The following is a 14,225-nucleotide window of genomic DNA, read 5'->3' on the forward strand; positions in this document are numbered from 1 at the left end:
GAGAAAGAAAGCAGGCTTTCTCCTTAGACATATAGAAGAAGGCTGAAAGACATGTATAGACATGCATATATATGGCTCAAAAACAAAAACATGCAGAGGCCTAAAGCAGGTAACATTTTGACCACTATATGAATTTATAGATCTAAATAAATACTACCAAGTAAAGATGAACAAATGTCAGGCATAGATAACTGATATGGCACCTAGCCCTTTATGTGTATATGTGTGTGACTGTGTATGTGTATATATTTGAATATGCCGTGTGTGGTATATGTGCTCATGTCTGTGGTTGCTTGCTTTTCTAAGTGCATACAGAGGCCAGAAGAGAATATTGAGTATCTTACCTGCTCGCTCTTCACCTTACTCCTTTCAGACGGGGTCTTTCCCTAAACCTGGTGCTAGACTGGCATCCAGGAAGCCCCTTTCCCCATTCTCCACAGCACTGTAGTTAGGTGTGTGTGTGTGTGCACACGCACATGCGTGTGTGCATGTGTGGATTTTTATGTAGGCACTTGGATTCAAATTCACACTCTCATGTTTGCACAACAGACACTGTATCTTCTAAGCCAGTGGTTGTCAGCCTCATGTTGTATCTTCTAAGCCATGTGGTTGCAGTTCCTCATGTTGTTGTGATCCCAACCATGAGTTATTTTCATTGCTACTTCATGATTGTAACTTTGCTACTGTTGTGAATCAGCATGTGATTATCTGTGTTTTTCAATGGTCTTAGGTGACCCCTGAGCAAGGACCCTTCCCCTTCCACACACACACACACACACACACACACACACACACACACACAGGATTTGAGACCCACAGGTTGAGAACCACTGTACTAAACCCTCTATAGGCCAAATGATTCCTTATGTTCATAAAACTGTGAGGACCTTTGTGACTGGAAAATGTAGAAGTTGTATGTATTTGCGTGTCTTTGGAAGACTGGCATCTGACAGGCTTGTAGATGGAATTTCCCTGTAGTCCATGCAGGGTTGATAAGTTAGGTATAACACAAGGGCAGCGAGGAAATAGTGCCCTGGGAGGGCAGTGTGGATTCCTTTGATGTTGTCCTTTATTGTCTTCTGTGTTGTCCCTATTTCCTGCAGTCATTGCACTTGGACAATTATTAAACAGAACACAAACAGATAGTGTGTGAAAAAGACTCAGACTTGAGAGTCTTTGAAACAGCTCCTAAGTGAAGGTGCTGTGTGTACTGTAGGAAATACTCTTCTCTCCAAGGTATGGGGCTTCCTGTGGTGCTCAAGATGTACTTCAATCCTCTAAGGTACATCCACCCATTTTTGTGGAGTTAAGGCTCATACCACTGTGTTAAAATAGATGAAGTCTAAACACAGGGCAGTAGTTGTGTGGAATTGGGAATTGGTTTTCCTATTTTAAAATATTTTGTGTTCTGATTGACACATTGTTTTGGTCATGCTTGTAAAATAATGTCATATTAAATATAATATGGAGTATTTTATTAACAATATTTGAAATTAACCATAGAAGATAATTCTTATTCTTTCTCTCTCTCCCTCTCTCTCCCTCTCTCTCTCCCTCCCTCCCTCGTTCTCTTTCTCTCTCTCTCTCTCTCTCTCTCTCTCTCTCTCACACACACACACACACACACACACACACACACACACACACACACACACGGTGTAGATTATTCAAAGGAAGATTTCACCCAAATATGAAAAGGAAATGTTCACAGTGTCTAAATTTAAGGGAAGTGATGTAGGTACTTAGTATAGAAGGAAATTTAAGTGAAAGATCATGAGCAAAGACAATACAGGAAGGTAGATTAGGTGAAGCAGTGTCAAAGTTGGTGCAAATGTTAATGCAGCTGTACATTCACTTTGTCAAGACAAACAGCTTTCCTCTTCATGCAGTTGTCTCACAACTCATGTACCTAAGTGTGCTCTCTACTCTGTATTTACATATTGTCACATTTGGGAAAGAGCTGGCTTTGCATAGACATCTATATGGAATGCTCATTCCTGGGTCTCCGAGCAGCTTCATGCTTTGCCTCATATGAGAGAAAGTGGGCAGGGTTGTTGGGGAGCATGAGGCCTTGGCTGTTGTATAGAAAGCAGTTATTTTGTTTAGATGGTGGTGAGCTCACATTTGCTTTGGACCTGAATAACCCAGCTTTTCACAAGGAACAGGGGCAGAATGAGATCAGTCTACTTGTCCTGTGACCCTTTACTCATTACATTAGCTTTCACCTCCAGAATCTCCCAGTCCTTCTCTCCACATGGTTTAACCATGCAATGAAAATCACAGGGACTGGTGAGATGGCTCAGCAGGCAGCTGGACCTTAGTGCTTTTGATGACTCTTAAGATCTCAGCATCACCTAATTAATATTAAACTTCAGTTAAAGCTGCTATGATTTTCATGTGTGGTTTGTTCAAGACCAGGATGTGTTCTTAATCCCAGCATGTGGCTTGTGGTATCTACCACTCCATATTCTGCTTCTGTTGTGTCATTTGCATTTCCAGTGAATACCAATCCCATTGCTTCATAATTGTCTTGCTTTTCAGGGAGTCAGCATTAGTCATCTACCTGTTTATTGCCACATTAATCAAGTGATTTTTAAAAGGGATAGGAAGGGACCAGGGATGCAACTTAGTGCTAGAATGTATGCCCAAGCATGCTTGATACCTCAGTCCAGTCTTAGAACTGGAGGGGTCAACACGGAGAGGGTTAGTCAACTTTGAATTCAGGTGATTTGTTTAATAAAACTAACTACTCCTAAAAGAGTAAAAAGATGGTATTGCCAGTAAGACACATGGAAATGATTGATGGTCTTTAGAAGAGAAAAGTATGTCCTGGTTGTCAGTTAACCACTTCAATAGCACAGATAGGACCGTGGACCAGAGATGCCCAAACCTCATTTCATCTTCTCAGTGATTTTGACCTATCCCCTCAGCCCCCGAGCTGGGCTAATGCTCAGTCGAGGCAGAGGCAGCTATTGTAAGGTGAAGGACCACTAGAGAACAGACAGTTCAGAGTACACATAGGGTCCAGTAACAGCTTTATGGTCTTCATTTCCCACCTCCCCAGTACTGTGCTTAGTACATGGTGGGTACACAATGATGTTCATATATTGGCAAGTGACTCAGATTTCTGAATGGCTTTGTTTGCCAGAGCCAGTTTCTCTTTGAAACTGGGACCATTCCCTCTTCCTGGAACTAACTGCTACACTGCCCAAGGAGTACTCCAAGCTCATGTCTTAATCGTCCTGTCTTTGCTTTTACCTGCAGGAAAATAGCTCAGTGGTCCAAAAACCCATCACACTTTCAGCAACGGTCAGAATTCCTGTTCTCTTGCAAACCCTTGGAGCTGATGGTAGACCATGGGCTTAGAACAGTTGGAACATCAGTGTCAGACACGTCAGGCTTTATTGTCACTCACTAATGATTTGCCTTCAGCATTCCCTAAATTTCTGTGTCCTCATTTGTACAGTGTATATGTCGATCCCCACAACTGAATATTTAAAAGCCTAACTCGGTTTTTAATACCTCAATGAAATGGTAGCCCTTAGGACTTGATCATTCATGTTTCTTGCATGCTTGGGACTCTGTTTTATCAATGCAGGTACCCCTTCATCTTCTCTGATGGCCTTTCCCTTTCCCCACAATCTCCTTTCTCAAATTCCTTATTCTTCAACCCCCCGTCCCTGCCTAAATTACTAAGATCACAGAGAGGCACCCGACTCCTGTTTGTGGGGTTCTGGGTATTGAACCCAGGTCCTCATGCTTGCTAGGCAACCACTGTACTGATTGAGCTTCAACTCTCTTTTTTTCCTCCATATCCCTCACATTTCTTCTCCTATAAAACAGGCTTCCTTAGCTTGCACCTTTGTTGTGTTATGGAGGCTCACCCTAGCATTTGGACCACTATGCTGAAGCTTCCTTCCAGTTTCTCTTGAGAGAGATAGCTACTGGGGTAGAGGAGCACCCCAGGCCCAGGGCTGGTGGTACAAGTTGTACAGAGACTCATAAGCTTCTCTCAGCCTCAGTGTGAGAGGAAGGAACTCTGGACCTCTTTTCCCATAGGCCCTGTCCTTGGCATCTCTGTGTATGTTTCTTAAGCTCCATTTAGGATTCCCCTGCCTCCTTCTGCTTCTCAGAGTCTGATTATCCTATTCTCTGTGTTATGGCTACAGTTAAATTAGATCTGAACATGCTGTTCCGTCCTGAGCTTCTGAGGCACCCAATCATCTGCAGAGTCTAAACTGCCTGAAGTATAATATCCTGCTTTTTGTTGTCTGTCAGCGGTCCCACCAGATACCCTGTGGTTGATCCCATTCCATCAGTGTGGTTTGTGATCTTTTCCTGCCCTGTTTTTCCAGCTCCTCTGTCTAGTCAATACCAACTCAGGCCTTCCAGAACCAGCTCAGAAGTCTCCTTCTCTATTAAGCCACCCTCCTCAAGATGTTAGGTAGCAGTGAAGCCTCTCCTCAGGGTGTCAGGTAGCAGATAGGCTAGTAAAAACAGACAGCACAGGGTTACGTTGCTTCCCTTTCTATTCTTGAAGCATTTGATTTTTAGATTGGTGCTTGGATATTGAATACCGACCTTCCGGAGTAGAAGTGGAAACATTCTGTTTTTACATACATGTTGTGCAAGAGCTAGGGGCCTTGAGCCTGCCCTGAGGTCATTGCCCTGCTGAAACAGTCATGACCACTTACTCCAGAGGCTGAAGCCAGCCTCACTCCTCAGTGAGAGTAAGGCTAATTCATTGTACTCTGTTCACGGCAGAAACCAAAGTGTAATGTATTAGGATAGTAGCTCAGTTGGAGCCAGTTCTCAGCCAGAGCTGTCATGTCCTCCAAAGTATGGGGATCTGCATAGGGAGAGCTTGACTTGAGAGAGAAGTGGGGGGTGGGAGGAGGTAGAGAGATGGCTCTATGGCTCAGTATGCTTGCTGCTCTTGCCAGGGGAGCCAGGTTCAGTTCCTAACATTCGCACGGTACCTCACAGCTCCCTGTAATTCCATCTGTAGGCACCCAACCTTTTCTAGCCCCTGTGTGCCCTGCATGCATGTGGTACACATACACACATGCAAGAAACAAGCAAACAAAAAAATGTATACATTAAAAAAAAAAATACACTCAATGTTTTAAAAGTTGCACTCCAGAACAGTCATGTTCATCATGAGCACTGCTGAATGGGGAGGAGGTAAGGAGAGAGAAAAACAGAGGTGACCGAGTGTTGTCTCCTGTGTGGCAAAATATATGTGATGTGTGTAGTTGCTATACCAGCAGGTTTACTCATCCCTGGCCCATGAGTGAGGATGGCTTCACCTGCACTATATGTATACTGTTGAAAGGTATTAGGGTTGAGAGATTGTTTAATCATGTGTGTGTAATAAGCAGATGTGTTACAGTCAGTAGTTCTATTCAGTAATTAGATTTTTTTTTCTAGACATTTGTTTTTTCTTTTTGGAGACAGTGTCTCTTATTATATAGCTTTGAGTGGCCTGGAACTCAATATGTAGACCAGGTTGCCTTCACGCTCCTGTAGTGATATTCTGCCCTTGCCTGTACTGAGCTCAGTGGGCACTCCAAGCGATGGTCAGCACTGTAGCATTTGACAAATAGTGGCTTAATGAATGCCATCCCAGTTTGAATCTCGATTTTCAGTGGTGAAGGTAGGAAAGTGGGAATGGAGAGAGAGAGGTAGGAGACATTCAGTTAAAATTCATGATTTCAATTGAAATGTTTTCTGTGTGATGATAGGCATTAATGGTACCCTGGTGGTGGAGAGTTCCTTTTGTGTCGCTAGTATAGAAGTAGCAGCTGACACTGTGACCTCCAGAACTTACAGTGTCCCTGGGAAAGATAGAGACATTATGGTAAGGGTTCTTATCATGGGAGTCAAAACCCCAGGCCTCACACTGTGAGCATTTGACCTTTGGATAGTTAAGAATGCAAAGACTCCGCCAGACAGACAGACAGACAGACAGACAGACACACACACACACACACACACACACACACACTTAGCTTCTGAGGTAACATGGAATGCCAAGGAGGGGGCTGTTTCTGGACCTTCCTCCTTCAGCAGTGGTGCCTGCCTTCTGACCCCACACAGTACACCCCCTTATCTGCTGCTCGGATTTTAATTGTTTTTGTGCTCCTTGACATCTTGTTGTCTTCCCATGTTTTGCAATCACACTCGGATAGTAGTACTTGGGCTGGGGAAATGGCTCGGTGGTTAAGCAAGTGTGAGCACCTGTGTTCAAGTCCTGAGTATGTAACTTACATGGGAGGTGGAGACCAGAATCCTCTGGTTTCGTGATCTGAATTACCTGCCATGCATGCTTAAACAGCAAGAGATTCTATCTCAAAGTGGAACACACACACACACACACACACACACACACACTCAGAGGGGAGGGGTCTATTTACTCTCAATTACTATAAAGGTTGATTTCTTAGTAATAAGAAATATCAAGGGCTGGAGAAATGGCTCAGTGCTTGCTGCACAAATTTGAGTGCAGACACCATTTGAAAAAAGCCAGGCAGGTGTGGCTTCCATCTTTAATCTCAGCATTGTAATGGCAGGGGAGGGGACAGTTTTCCAAGAGTACTTACTAGCTAGGATAGCCAATCAATGAGCTCCAGGTTCAGCTGGGAACACCTTCAATATATAAAGTGGAGAATGATTAAAGGAGACATCAGCGTCATCTTTGGGGCCCCTCTACCCATGTGGATGTGCATCCAGACATGTACTCCACACCCAGGAAAGAGAAGCAGGGAGGAGAGAGGCCCCTCTGCATTGGTACTATAGCTTTTCTGGATTGCTTCATGCATACCACTGCTGTTGATGTAAATCCTGAGTGTGTGCTTGCCTTCTGCTCCCTATAAATCTTGAACATGGCAAAGATACCAAGAAAACATGAAAAAAAAAAAAACCATTAAAAGTGAGCTCAGGTCCCTGGAATCCTCCCATTCCGTCTGCCAAGTAGAGTCTGGAAAGTGAAAATAGTCTGAACAAGCCGGAGTAGCTTTTAGTCCTTCAAGGACAGTGTGCATCCCTGGACCAGATTGAAAGGCATCCTCCTCAGCAGGAGACAGCAGTTGGCACCCCTACTTCCATCTAGTGTTGGTGGCCACTCCAGCCCATCAGCCAGGGTGGCCTTGGGCAGGGCTCCCGCGAGGGCCCAGCTAACTTAGGCTCTATCTTTGTGGGATGGGAAAGAAGACTGAGGGACAGAAGGTTTGTCAGGAGTAGCTGTGAGCTTTGTGACTGGGCCAGCCTTCTCAGAGATCCAAGAGGGCAGGAAACAAACTATGAAGACTCCCTAAGACCTAGGCATGCCCATTCCCCACCATTACTGGGGTGCTAACCTCACTGCTAGGAAGACAAGCTTGGCAGCTCAGCAGAGACAAGAATGGCAGCCCAAACTCAGTAGCCGGAATGGCTACTGTCCTTGTTATTTTGTCATGTCCCTTTGCCTTTAGCCTTCTTGTGTATTTTGCTACAGTGTAAAATTTTCAGGATCCTAAAAAACGTGAGTCTGTTTTGTTTGCAGGCAAAGTTTCTCTGTGAACTTGCTCTGTAGACTTGGCTGGCCTCAAACTCACAGAGAGATCTGCCTGCCTCTTGTCCCCCAAGTGCTGGGTAAAGATGCACACCACTAGGTGCTTGCCACCTAACAGGCATGACACTGATGCTTTTGTCATGTCAGTCTCAGCATCTTCATCTACTAAATCATTCTTAGAGCTTAATAGTTTCTAACCTATATGCAGGAAGAAAACATGCAAGTGTGGTGATATCTTGCTTGCACAAATAAATTTTGTCCGAAGACCAGAGGCTGGATGTAGCCTGCCACTAGCAGACCATAGATTTCTGGAGGTCTCTACAGACAGACTCTGCTTCTTCTCTGGAAGTCAGTGTGCAGGGAAGTCTGAGGAGTTGGGAGATTTTCCCACATGTAGTACTGAGCTCTGCAGACCCATGTTACTTTCTCTGCCTTTTTACTTTCTTGGGTACTGATCAGAGCAGCATTTAGATGGTGTTGTAACCCGTTTTGGCAGACTGCATGTCTTCCCCAAGAACCCTTTAAATAGCACGTAGATGCAATGATATGGTTTGTTTCTGGTATATGTGTAGTAACATTCAATTTGATTGATTGACACATTCATTTGGCTAAAGTTTATTCTGAGTTTAACTGCGGTAGAGGTCATCATCTTCATCAGTGTGATATACATAGAAGCAAAGTCACTTACCATTGGCATTTCACACATTTAGATTTCCTTCTAGCCCTGTCACTGTCATGTAGGAGCCATGCACCCTTGGGTAGGAAAGCTAATCTCTCATAGCTTCATTTTCCTCTTATAGGTATAAAATGGGGTGGGTAACAGCAGCAGCTCAAGGGGTTGCCATGAATTCTCTGTGTGATTGCAGACACTTACCAAGGGGTTTGAAAAAAGATATGACATTTTCCTGCATTTGAGAACTGCTTCCTGTTGGAGTATAGAGAAGCCAGGCAGGCCTCCTGCTGTCTGGGTCAGAGTGATAGGGCAGTCAAGGTGCAAGTGAGGGAGGAGCTTCAGAGGGTCACCCACCCACATTGCGCAGGTCAATGGCTAATATTCCAGATGTTCCCTGTTCTTCTGCCTCCTACACATCTGTATTGTCTAGGCCTGAGGAGAGCCACTAACTAACTTTGTGTCCAAACCCACTCAGCCCAGTGAATGTTCTAGATGACTTTACTGTTGGTTAGAAATGCTGGGTGGAGAGATTAACTGGACATAACCTGAGTGTTGGCTCTTGTCTTTTACTAACTTCCTCTGTGAGGCTGAGCCAATGGATATGGCATCTGGTATGCTCTACTCCAGCTCAGTCAGCTACCTAGATAGGTTAGATCTCAAAAACTTTTACCATGTACACCATCTATGATACTTTGGGATTCTGCAGTCACATCTCTTGCCTGGATACACCATAGATGGGTCTGCGGCAGGTGGTATCTACAGGGTGGGGTGCAACATCATGGAGGCTGAAGGGCCGCATGGCATGTATCCCTTATGGACCAAGCATTCTGGCAGATTTCCTACTTTAGGTCACCATTGTCTTTGTTTCTGTCCCTTCCATTGAGCAGGGTTCTGGGATCACCATGTAAACCAACCTGCTGGATTTGATGATCAGTATCACAATGTGACAACTGCATTGAACACTGCAGATATGCCCTGTAGTCATATTTCCAGCAGTGATCAGCCTTGACTTTCATTTTAAATTGAATTTGTCCAGCCAGACACACAATGTAAGCACAATGCTACCTTGCTTCAACTTTTGGTGGTGTGGTAAGGCTCTGTAATGCTATGAAGTAGACAACACAAGGTGTGAACTAGAAAAGGTCCCTGGAAAACAACAGCAACACTCCCTTAGTGTGGGAATTTACAAAGTAGGGAGAGCTGGCACCCAGTAGTAAACTCTCAATCCCTATTTTCTCTCTGGTGTGGAACTTTAATTTTAGAAACACCCCATCTTTCCCCCTCCCCTCCTAGATTGTCACTCTCTCTCTCTCTCTCTCTCTCTCTCTCTTTCTGTGTGTGTGTGTGCGTGCATGCGTGCGTGTGTGTGTGTGTGTGTGTGTGTGTGTATACGTGTACACACATGTGTGCTGGTGGAGGACAGAGCGTAGTCTCAAGTGTCATGCACCTGTGCACTTTTGTCTGTTATTGTTTGGGGTGTGTTTGTTTTGGTTTGCTGAGACAGGTCTCCCACTGGCCCAAAGCTTACTGATTCCTAGGCTGGCTCCAGGAATCTGCTTTGTCTCTGTTCCCCAGTGTTGGCATTACACATGTGGGCCACTAGCTCCAGTGTTGTTTGTTTGTGACTTGGGTCCTAGTGACTTCAGTCAAGTGCATTGCAGAGCTGCCTCAGTTGCTCTGGAATTGCTTCTCAGTAGCAATGGGTCTTTCCATGTTCGGAAGAGGGCAGAAGTAATCACATGTGCTCATTGGGTAGGGATGGTGCGTCCTAAGCACAACAGAAAACAGGTAGCTCAGAAGGACTGAACAGCCAGGAGGAAAGAGAAAAGAGAGGGGCCTCAGAGAGTGGCAGCTGAGTAAGAGTCCTAAAAGTAGCAGTGGCAGGAGGGGTCAATGCAGTGGCCAGGAAGGTTAGACCGATCTGGGAGAAAAGGTAATTTGGAAAAGAGAGGTTTTGTAGTTCCATGCTGTGTATTCCTTCTTCCTGCTGAGGTGTGGGGTAGGCCAGGAAGATAGCGGAGGATTTTTTTTTCCCTGTCCTAACCCAAGAGCTTTTTACCAGAAGGCCTGCTTGCAGCAATCCATGTGAATAAAACCACTTTCTCTCTTGGGTTTCCTATTTTGTGTTCCAGCATACATTGATTTCACAACCAAATTAACAGTCCATTCTTGGTGCTGGAGAAGCTGCTCAAGTGATAATATAATTGCCTAGTGTGGATGAAACTCTGGGTTTGAACCCTGCATAAACTGAGCATGGTGATGTATGCTGTGAGCACAGCTCTCCAAGGTAGAGGCAGAAAAATCAGTTTAAGGTTGTCCTCTGAATTGTGGTTAGTTGAGTCAGTCTGGACTGCCCAAAACAAACAAACAAATAATTCATCAGTAAAATTTAAGAATAGTAGCATATCATGGTTTAGAGTTCTGATATTTTTAAAATCAAGAATCAGAAGTTTTCTAGTTTTGGGTTTTAAGATGAAAATTAGGCTTAAAGGAGGGTCAACCACATCTCATTTATCTCCCTGGGTTATTTTGCTCTTAAGAGCAATGGATTTAGTCAGCATGATTATCTTTAGTCTCTGAAACCTAGTCACTCTTGGGTCACCTTTAAATATAGTAAAAGGACTTTGTGTAGTGCTTCCATGAAACCCCATTCTTGCTTTGTAGATTTATCAGAAAGGCCTGAAAGGGACATGTAGAAACTGTGTGGAAGAACAAATCTGGGATGTTTTATTGAACCAGTCTTTCCTTCTGTGCATTTATGACCTAATTCACATGGTGAACTTCCATATGCCTCTCCTCATTACTTGAAAAGACATGAGCTAGAACAGTAAGATTCTGAGACTAAGGGCTAGGGAAACGCACCATATTTTAGGTTCATCGAGTTCCTCAGAACTATTTGAGTGCCTTGCCAAGCACATCTAAAAAATTAATATGTAGTCCTTTGAGACGATTTATCTTTTGTGCGGTATTGCTCCAAAGAGCCTCATAAAAGATCAAGGTCTCTCAGACACTCTCTTGAGAAAATTATGTTTTGCTTAAGTGAAATGGGACTGCTGGTGCCTGCGTTATTCAGCTGTCAAGTATGTGCTTGTTTGTTTAAGTACATTGACAGCATCATTTACAACTTACACCATGGGACAGTGACTCTAATTTGCACAATACCATTTGATTTCAAAAGTGTTTTCTGCTCAGAGAAGAGCTACATGTATGCGAATTATTGTTGTCATATTTTAACTTCTGGCTGTTGTGGTCTTAGGCATGAAAATCAAACTGTCCCTTTTGAGTTAGAAAGTCCCCATCACACTGATATTTTCCTGAAGAAAGCTCTGTTGTTGGTATAATACATGTATCATAACATTTGACTTCTCAGTTGCCTGATTTGTCAAGTATACATACTTGCTTTCTGAATCACCTTTTAAAGATCACAATTAGGCCATTTAGATACAGTTCCATGACCAGGCCGCTCCATGGCTGGAATATAATGTCTTCCATATTATTACTGTCTGTACTCACGACAACACTTTTGTTTTCTAAGCTGGATAATGCTTTGCACACAGAAATTAGGGTTCTCTTTTCTTCTCTTTTGTATTTTTCTTCATATTTCTTCTGTATGTCTTGTAAAACTTGATGTATTTGTTATCACTTATAACATGACTAGATTTTATCTTTTTTTTTTTTTTTTTTTTTTTTTTTATTAAGTCGCTCATCCATTTACTACCAAGATACTTTTATTTTATGTTTTGGAGTGTATCAAAAAGATTGAAATGAATATTAAGGAATATTTTTAGTACTGATTTTGAAGAAAAAATCACAGCTGTCAGCACATGTCCAGGTTCAACTGCTCACACATTGTATCTATCACATGTTCATGAGGTTCATCTGTGGACGAGAATGGCATTTAGATAACTTCATGTCCTTCCTTAGGAGGCAGATGACCCACTTATTTCCACACCCTTCTACTTTTCCCTTCTGACCATTTTCACTGTTGTTATCTTTTTAACTGTGTTTTTGAGACAAGATCTTGCTAGTCTTGGGCAAAAGACCTTCTCACCTCAGCCTGCTCTGGATCTGGCCTCCCTTTATCTATTTCTATCTTTAATCTCCTTAGTACCTAGCTAAGCTGCCTAGAAAAGAGAGTATTTAATTGCTGATGTTAAGAGTTGCAGTAAAGATTGCCTACCTAGGGAAGCTAAAATATGAATTGCTCATAATTTATCTCTAGGACCCATTTGTAATATTGGGTGGGCACATGGATATTACTATTTTAAAAGGTCAATAATAATCAAATATTGAAAATTCAACCATAGACCTCCAATATGACTGACAGTTAGTAGACCTCGAAACAAAGCATCTTCTGCTCTGCTTCTCACCTGCTGCTAGGCCGGTTAGTTAACTTCTGTCCCATTTTCAGTATCAAAAAGTAATTGAAAGGCTTGGGGCCAAGAATATTGAATACAAGGAACTAGGGTAATTGTTCACTAATACTGTCACTTTCGCAACCACTATATTTTTTGTTAATGTTCTATTTTGAGCCAGGAGTGGGGACAGTAACCTATTTAAGGCTGCACTGGATTTTATAGTGAAGTCAAAGAGGGAGGCCTAGCAAGATAGGACATGACCAGAAGCTCAGCATATGGAATGTAAGAGCACGAGAAGCAGGCCTTTTAGACTGCCCTTGTCTGTGTAAGGAGCTCTAGGCTAGCCTGTGCTACAGACTCCTTGTCTCGAAAAGATACCAAGGAATAAAATGGAGAAGGAGCCCAGTATCCAACATTTACTTGACACAATGACTAGAATGTTATTAATCTGTCCCAATGAGGAGGGCATCACTGTGGGATTAAACCTTTCATAAGAACTAATTGTAGGTGATTATACTCTATTTGGATACTGGTTTCATTCCTAGAAAATTACTTTTATTCAAGAGAAATTTGAGTTATGAGAGGACTGAATGTTTTGTGGGAACAGTTGCATGTAACTTTTCCATTTTATTCAGTTTCCTGCGTCCTACAGGGGCATTTTCAGACTGGGATCTGTTAACACCATCTCTAGAATCCACTGCTTAGAAACATACCCCATTGAAGCTCATGGGGAGATGTGCAGTCAAGTGGATGTTTTCCATAGCAGCCAAGCTGGTTGACATCATGGATGGTTCCAGTGTCTTTTTGAGAATTGCCGTCTATTCAGATCTATTTGGCCTAATCTTGATAAAGAGTTAACAGCCCCTCAAGTTTTAAATGTGATCTAGGCAGTACATACAAGTTAAGTGCCTTGTTATAGTCTTAGTAATTGTTGTTTGTTACAATGAACTTAGGTTTTTACCATTGGGAAAGAATTTTGCCTAACTTGGAAAAATAGAAAATTTTAAACTACATGAGATAATATTTGATGTCTGTCCCTTTTCTTCCAGAAGTATATAATTTTGTCAAATTTGGTGGGATATGTACATTTACATATGCATGTCTGTATCAGTATGCATGGGCATGCATGTACACACACATATACATACACATCACTATGAGGCAGGCATCATTATATTGCATGTGTGTCGTCAAATGGATGATCGAGTTAGTCAGTGCTCTTATCTTCTGTGAATTTTCAGAACTACAGAATGTTCTAAAATGGGAAGTCAATGAGAATGATGGAGGCCAGTGCAGAGACTAGAAAATTTGTAGAGGAAAAGAATGTTGGCCAGACTCAGCTAGATTATGCCATAGCCATGACAAATAATGTCAGGACACAGATATGAAAGCATGGTTGTCTGCAGCTAGCGAAAGAGAAGGCAGTGGCACCCTGCAGCCTGGCTCAGGTTCAGCCCATTTGGTTGTGTGCTCACTGCTTAGGATGCTTCGAGGATCTTAGTGAAGGGCGAGGCGCATCTGGGCATTAGACAACATGGGCTCTCTGGAACTGCTTTTCCAGTTTAACTTGTGATGAATCTGGAGCTCTGTCTCAGCTGTGCTGCTCTGACTGCTCTGGTGAGCTGGTAGTTTGGTTACTTAC

At 43.0% G+C, this 14,225-nt stretch overlaps 1 protein-coding gene across 6 annotated transcripts in view; it reads left to right on the plus strand.

Moving 5' to 3' along the window:
- Positions 1-14,225, plus strand: part of Fndc3b (fibronectin type III domain containing 3B) — a 289,153-nt gene that overhangs the window by 168,651 nt on the left and 106,277 nt on the right. The window lies entirely within an intron of this gene.

The sequence above is a fragment of the Phodopus roborovskii genome, unplaced genomic scaffold (genome assembly GCF_943737965.1).
Source record: "Phodopus roborovskii unplaced genomic scaffold, PHOROB, whole genome shotgun sequence".
Lineage (NCBI taxonomy): Eukaryota > Metazoa > Chordata > Mammalia > Rodentia > Cricetidae > Phodopus > Phodopus roborovskii.